This window comes from Gasterosteus aculeatus, unplaced genomic scaffold (assembly GCF_964276395.1).
Source record: "Gasterosteus aculeatus unplaced genomic scaffold, fGasAcu3.hap1.1 HAP1_SCAFFOLD_85, whole genome shotgun sequence".
Lineage (NCBI taxonomy): Eukaryota > Metazoa > Chordata > Actinopteri > Perciformes > Gasterosteidae > Gasterosteus > Gasterosteus aculeatus.
In genome coordinates, this window is record NW_027554940.1 from 20,001 (window position 1) to 27,500 (window position 7,500).

The window sequence follows — 7,500 nt, forward strand, 5'->3', positions numbered from 1 at the left end:
CCTGCAAAGCGTCCCAAATGGTCCTTCGTCGTCGGATATCTGTCGGGAAATACCGCTCCATGGAACTGTTTATTTCATCCATCCACTGCACCTGCTGTTCTGACATCAGCATCCGAGAATAGTGTCCCGTACTGGGACATGGTCTGGGTTCTGCCGCTCTCTGGAACTATGTTCTGTTTATTTTCTTCATCCACTGCACCTGCTGTTCTGACATCAGCATCCGAGAATAGTGTCCCGTACTGGGACATGGTCAGGGATCTCCCGCTGTCTGGAACTGTGTATTCATCCATCCACTGCACCTGCTGTTCCGCCATCAGTGTCCGTGAACAGTGCTTCTTCATGGGATATCAGCCGGGATCTCACGCTCTCTGGAACTGTTTATTTCATCCATCCACTGCACCTGCTGTTCTGACATCAGCATCCGAGAATAGTGTCCCGTACTGGGACATGGTCAGGGATCTCACGCTGTCTGGAACTGTGTATTCATCCATCCAGTGCACCTGCCGTTCTGCCATCAGTGTCCGAGAACAGTGCTTCTTCATCGGATATCAGCCGGGATCTCACGCTCTCTGGAACTGTTTATTTCATCCATCCAGTGCACCTGCTGTTCTGCCATCAGTGTCCGACAATAGCGCTTCATCATCGGATAGCTGCCGTGAAATACCGCTCTCTGGATCTGCTCTGTTCTGGCAGGTAATCAGGGAGATTTTAAGTAGATGAGTGTCCGGGAATAGTGGGCCGTTCTGGGACTTGGTCTGGGATATCACGCTCTCTGGAACTATGTTCTGTTTATTTCCTTCATCCAGTGCACCTGCTGTTCTGCCATCAGTGTCCGACAATAGCGCGCCGTTCTGGGACTTGGTCTGGGATATCACGCTCTCTGGAACTATGTTCTGTTTATTTCCTTCATCCAGTGCACCTGCTGTTCTGCCATCAGTGTCCGACAATAGCGCGCCGTTCTGGGACTTGGTCTGGGATATCACGCTCTCTGGAACTATGTTCTGTTTATTTCCTTCATCCAGTGCACCTGCTGTTCTGCCATCAGTGTCCGACAATAGCGCGCCGTTCTGGGACATGGTCTGGGATCTCCCGCTGTCTGGAACTGTGTGTTCATCCATACGTTACACCTGCTGTTCTGACATCAGCATCCGAGAATGGTGTGCCGTTCTGGGACATGGTCTGGGATCTCCCGCTGTCTGGAACTCTGTATTCATCCATGCGTTACACCTGCTGTTCTGACATCAGCATCCGAGAATAGTGGGCCGTTCTGGGACATGGTCTGGGATATCACGCTGTCTGGAACTGTGTGTTCATCCTTCCACTGCACCTGCTGTTCTGCCATCAGCATCCGAGAATAGTGTCCCGTACTGGGACATCAGCCAGGACGCACCGCCGTCATCTCGTTCGTTCGCTCAGTCATCCATCCACGAAAGCTACCGATCAGCCACAGTGCCCGGAATGATGCCTCCTGCCGGGGTAGCGTCCGCTTGCTCCCCGACAGCCAGTTCTGCATGAGGCTCCGGTTCTTCCACCCCCGCCACTGTCCGAGGGTGTCCGAAAATACTGAGGTCTGAGTCGGATCCGAACCGCACAACCACACGGTCTTCACGACTGGAGGCCTATGTTTCTAAAAACCGGGTTTCAGGAATCTGCGACCTGGTGGCCCAGTGATGTCGGCTGGAACTTTTTTTTTCCAGTCCGCTCAAAATTCTCCAGGCATTTTCTGAGCTTTCCTTCACATATTCCGACTTTTACTTAGTTTCTGACGGAGCCAAAAAAGTCCGGGTTTTTTTGCCCTCCTTATCGTCCCGACTGGAAACTTTAACTCCGTATTTTAAGTCAGAAAATTAAAGTTCTTTTCATCCAGGAGACCGACCCTTCCTTCAAAGTGTCCCATACAGTGCTTCGTCATCGGACATCGGCCGGGATCTGCCGCTCTCTGGAACTCTTTATTCATCCATGCGGTACACCTGCTGGTCTGCCATCACTGTCCGGGAATAGTGTGTCGTTCTGGGACTTGGTCTGGGTTCTGCCGCTCTCTGGAACTCTTTATTCATCCATGGGGTACACCTGCTGGTCTGCCATCACTGTCCGGGAATAGTGTGTCGTTCTGGGACTTGGTCTGGTCTCTGCCGCTCTCTGGAGCTCTTTATTCATCCATGCGGTACACCTGCTGGTCTGCCATCACTGTCCGGGAATAGTGTGTCGTTCTGGGTCATGGTCTGGTCTCTGCCGCTCTCTGGAACTCTTTATTCATCCATCATGTACACCTGCTGGTCTGCCATCACTGTCCGGGAATAGTGTGTCGTTCTGGGACTTGGTCTGGGTTCTGCCGCTCTCTGGAACTCTTTATTCATCCATGGGGTACACCTGCTGTTCTGTCATCACTGTCCGGGAATAGTGTGCCGTTCTGGGTCATGGTCTGGGATATCACGCTCTCTGGAACTCTTTATTCATCCATGGGGTACACCTGCTGGTCTGCCATCACTGTCCGGGAACAGTGTGCCGTTCTGGGTCATGGTCTGGGTTCTGCCGCTCTCTGGAGCTCTGTATTCATCCATGCGGTACACCTGCTGGTCTGCCATCACTGTCCGGGAACAGTGTGTCGTTCTGGGTCATGGTCTGGTCTCTGCCGCTCTCTGGAACTCTTTATTCATCCATGCGGTACACCTGCTGTTCTGCCATCACTGTCCGGGAACAGTGTGCCGTTCTGGGTCATGGTCTGGTCTCTGCCGCTCTCTGGAACTCTTTATTCATCCATGCGGTACACCTGCTGGTCTGCCATCACTGTCCGGGAATAGTGTGTCGTTCTGGGACTTGGTCTGGGTTCTGCCGCTCTCTGGAGCTGTTTATTCATCCATGGGGTACACCTGCTGTTCTGCCATCACTGTCCGGGAATAGTGTACCGTTCTGGGACTTGGTCTGGTCTCTGCCGCTCTCTGGAACTCTTTATTCATCCATGCGGTACACCTGCTGTTCTGCCATCACTGTCCGGGAACAGTGTGCCGTTCTGGGTCATGGTCTGGTCTCTGCCGCTCTCTGGAACTCTGTATTCATCCATCCACTGCACCTGCTGGTCTGCCATCACTGTCCGGGAACAGTGTGCCGTTCTGGGTCATGGTCTGGGTTCTGCCGCTCTCTGGAACTCTGTATTCATCCATGGGGTACACCTGCTGGTCTGCCATCACTGTCCGGGAACAGTGTGTCGTTCTGGGTCATGGTCTGGGTTCTGCCGCTCTCTGGAGCTCTTTATTCATCCATGCGGTACACCTGCTGTTCTGTCATCACTGTCCGGGAACAGTGTGCCGTTCTGGGACTTGGTCTGGTCTTTGCCGCTCTCTGGAGCTCTTTATTCATCCATGCGGTACACCTGCTGGTCTGCCATCACTGTCCGGGAATAGTGTGTCGTTCTGGGACTTGGTCTGGTCTCTGCCGCTCTCTGGAGCTGTTATTTTCCTCCATGCGGTACACCCACTGCTCTGCCATCACTGTCCGAAAATAGTGCTCCGAAATCGGGTAAGTCGCGCGGGGGGCCACCCCCGTATCTCGGCTCCAGGAGCGTCTTTCCGCCCGGGGCCTGGCCCACTATGCTTAGGTCCAGCTGGGGAACGCTCCCCCCGAAGCTCGGGGCCCTGTCCTGGAGATCTCTGTTTCCGAAAACCAGGTTTCTGAAATCTGCGACCTGGTGGCCCAGTGATGTGAGCTAAAAAAAAATTTATCGAAGCGATCTAAAAAAGCCCAGGCATTTTCTGAGCTTTCCTTCACATATTCCGACTTTTACTTAGTTTCTGACGGAGCCAAAAAAGTCCGGGTTTTTTTCGCTCCACATAGTCCCGACTGGAAACTTTAACTTTTTTTTTTTTCCATTATTTCACCCGCGGAGGTCCGCAAACACCTCCAGGGGCCCACAACGGCCGAATTAAGCCAGGAAAAAGACACCAGAACCCGGATCTCTTTACCAGACACCCCCAGAGCCCGGAACTCGGACCCAAACACCTCCAGAGGCCCACAACGGCCGAATCGAACCCGGAAAAAGACGCCAGAACCCGGATCTCTTTACCAGACACCCCCAGAGCCCGGAACTCGGACCCAAACACCTCCAGAGGCCCACAACGGCCGAATCGAACCCGGAAAAAGACGCCAGAACCCGGATCTCTTTACCAGACACCCCCAGAGCCCGGAACTCGGACCCAAACACCTCCAGAGGCCCACAACGGCCGAATCGAACCCGGAAAAAGACGCCAGAACCCAGGTCTCTTTACCAGACACCCCCAGAGCCCGGAACTCGGACCCAAACACCTCCAGAGGCCCACAACGGCCGAATCGAACCCGGAAAAAGACGCCAGAACCCGGATCTCTTTACCAGACACCCCCAGAGCCCGGAACTCGGACCCAAACACCTCCAGAGGCCCACAACGGCCGAATTAAGCCAGGAAAAAGACACCAGAACCCGGATCTCTTTACCAGACACCCCCAGAGCCCGGAACTCGGACCCAAACACCTCCAGAGGCCCACAACGGCCGAATTGGACCCGGAAAAAGACGCCAGAACCCGGATCTCTTTACCAGACACCCCCAGAGCCCGGATGAGCTCCACAAACACCTCCAGAGGCCCACAACGGCCGAATTGGACCCGGAAAAAGACGCCAGAACCCGGATCTCTTTACCAGACACCCCCAGAGCCCGGATGAGCTCCACAAACACCTCCAGAGGCCCACAACGGCCGAATTGGACCCGGAAAAAGACGCCAGAACCCGGATCTCTTTACCAGACACCCCCAGAGCCCGGAACTCGGACCCAAACACCTCCAGAGGCCCACAACGGCCGAATTGGACCCGGAAAAAGACGCCAGAACCCGGATCTCTTTACCAGACACCCCCAGAGCCCGGATGAGCTCCACAAACACCTCCAGAGGCCCACAACGGCCGAATTGGACCCGGAAAAAGACGCCAGAACCCGGATCTCTTTACCAGACACCCCCAGAGCCCGGAACTCGGACCCAAACACCTCCAGAGGCCCACAACGGCCGAATTGGACCCGGAAAAAGACGCCAGAACCCGGATCTCTTTACCAGACACCCCCAGAGCCCGGATGAGCTCCACAAACACCTCCAGAGGCCCACAACGGCCGAATTGGACCCGGAAAAAGACGCCAGAACCCGGATCTCTTTACCAGACACCCCCAGAGCCCGGAACTCGGACCCAAACACCTCCAGAGGCCCACAACGGCCGAATTGGACCCGGAAAAAGACGCCAGAACCCGGATCTCTTTACCAGACACCCCCAGAGCCCGGAACTCGGACCCAAACACCTCCAGAGGCCCACAACGGCCGAATTGGACCCGGAAAAAGACGCCAGAACCCGGATCTCTTTACCAGACACCCCCAGAGCCCGGAACTCGGACCCAAACACCTCCAGAGGCCCACAACGGCCGAATTGGACCCGGAAAAAGACGCCAGAACCCGGATCTCTTTACCAGACACCCCCAGAGCCCGGATGAGCTCCACAAACACCTCCAGAGGCCCACAACGGCCGAATTGGACCCGGAAAAAGACGCCAGAACCCGGATCTCTTTACCAGACACCCCCAGAGCCCGGATGAGCTCCACAAACACCTCCAGAGGCCCACAACGGCCGAATTGAACCCGGAAAAAGACGCCAGAACCCGGATCTCTTTACCAAACACCCCCAGAGCCCGGAACTCGGACCCAAACACCCCCAGAGGCCCACAACGGCCGAATTGAACCCGGAAAAAGACGCCAGAACCCGGATCTCTTTACCAGACACCCCCAGAGCCCGGATGAGCTCCACAAACACCTCCAGAGGCCCACAACGGCCGAATTGAACCCGGAAAAAGACGCCAGAACCCGGATCTCTTTACCAGACACCCCCAGAGCCCGGATGAGCTCCACAAACACCTCCAGAGGCCCACAACGGCCGAATTGAACCCGGAAAAAGACGCCAGAACCCGGATCTCTTTACCAGACACCCCCAGAGCCCGGATGAGCTCCACAAACACCTCCAGAGGCCCACAACGGCCGAATTGAACCCGGAAAAAGACGCCAGAACCCGGATCTCTTTACCAGACACCCCCAGAGCCCGGATGAGCTCCACAAACACCTCCAGAGGCCCACAACGGCCGAATTGAACCCGGAAAAGGACGCCAGAGCCCGGGTTCCGCTCCATGCCGCACACCACACCTGCAATACCGACCTCTCCCACCGGAGGGAGACAGAGGGCGCCTTCCACCCTGACTGCTGCCCGGGTGAGAGACACTATTCCTGGGGGGACTCTTTATCAGACTCCCCTTAACTAAAAGGGACTGCTGCCCGGGAAAGAGACACTATTCCTGGGGGGGCCTTCTACCATACCCCCCCTGCCCCAACACACCATCCCCAATTTCACAAGTGTTCACATAGCATTTTCAGTCAGAACTTGTCCGTTTCAAACACCCACACTTGCAATACCGACCTCTCCCACCGGAGGGAGACAGAGGGAACCCTCCCCCCCACGACTGCTCCCCGGGAAACAGGCACTATTCCTGGGGGGACTCTTTATCAGACTCCCCTGAACTAAAAGGGACTGCTGCCCGGGAAAGAGACACTATTCCTGGGGGGGGGCTTCTACCAGACGCCCCCTGCCCCAACACACCATCCCCAATTTCACATAGCATATTCAGTCACAACTTGTCCGTTTCAAACACCCACACCTGCAATACCGACCTCTCCCACCGGAGGGAGACAGAGGGAACCCTCCCCCCCCACGACTGCTCCCCGGGAAACAGACACTATTCCTGGGGGGACTCTTTATCAGACTCCCCTGAACTAAGCCCGACTCCTGCCCGGGAAACAGACACTATTCCTGGGGGGGCCTTCTACCAGACCCCCCTGAACTAAGCACGACTCCTGCCCGGGAAACAGACACTATTCCTGGGGGGGCCTTCTACCAGACCCCCCTGAACTAAGCACGACTCCTGCCCGGGAAACAGACACTATTCCTGGGGGGGCCTTCTACCAGACCCCCCTGAACTAAGCACGACTCCTGCCCGGGAAACAGACACTATTCCTGGGGGGGCCTTCTACCAGACCCCCCTGAACTAAGCACGACTCCTGCCCGGGAAACAGACACTATTCCTGGGGGGGCCTTCTACCAGACCCCCCTGAACTAAGCACGACTCCTGCCCGGGAAACAGACACTATTCCTGGGGGGGCCTTCTACCAGACCCCCCTGAACTAAGCACGACTCCTGCCCGGGAAACAGACACTATTCCTGGGGGGACTCTTTATCAGACTCCCCTGAACTAAGCCCGACTCCTGCCCGGGAAAGAGACACTATTCCTGGGGGGGGCCTTCTACCAGACGCCCCCTGCCCCAACACACCATCCCCAATTTCACATAGCATATTCAGTCACAACTTGTCCGTTTCAAACACCCGCACCTGCAATACCGACCTCTCCCACCGGAGGGAGACAGAGGGAACCCTCTCCCCCCACGACTGCTCCCC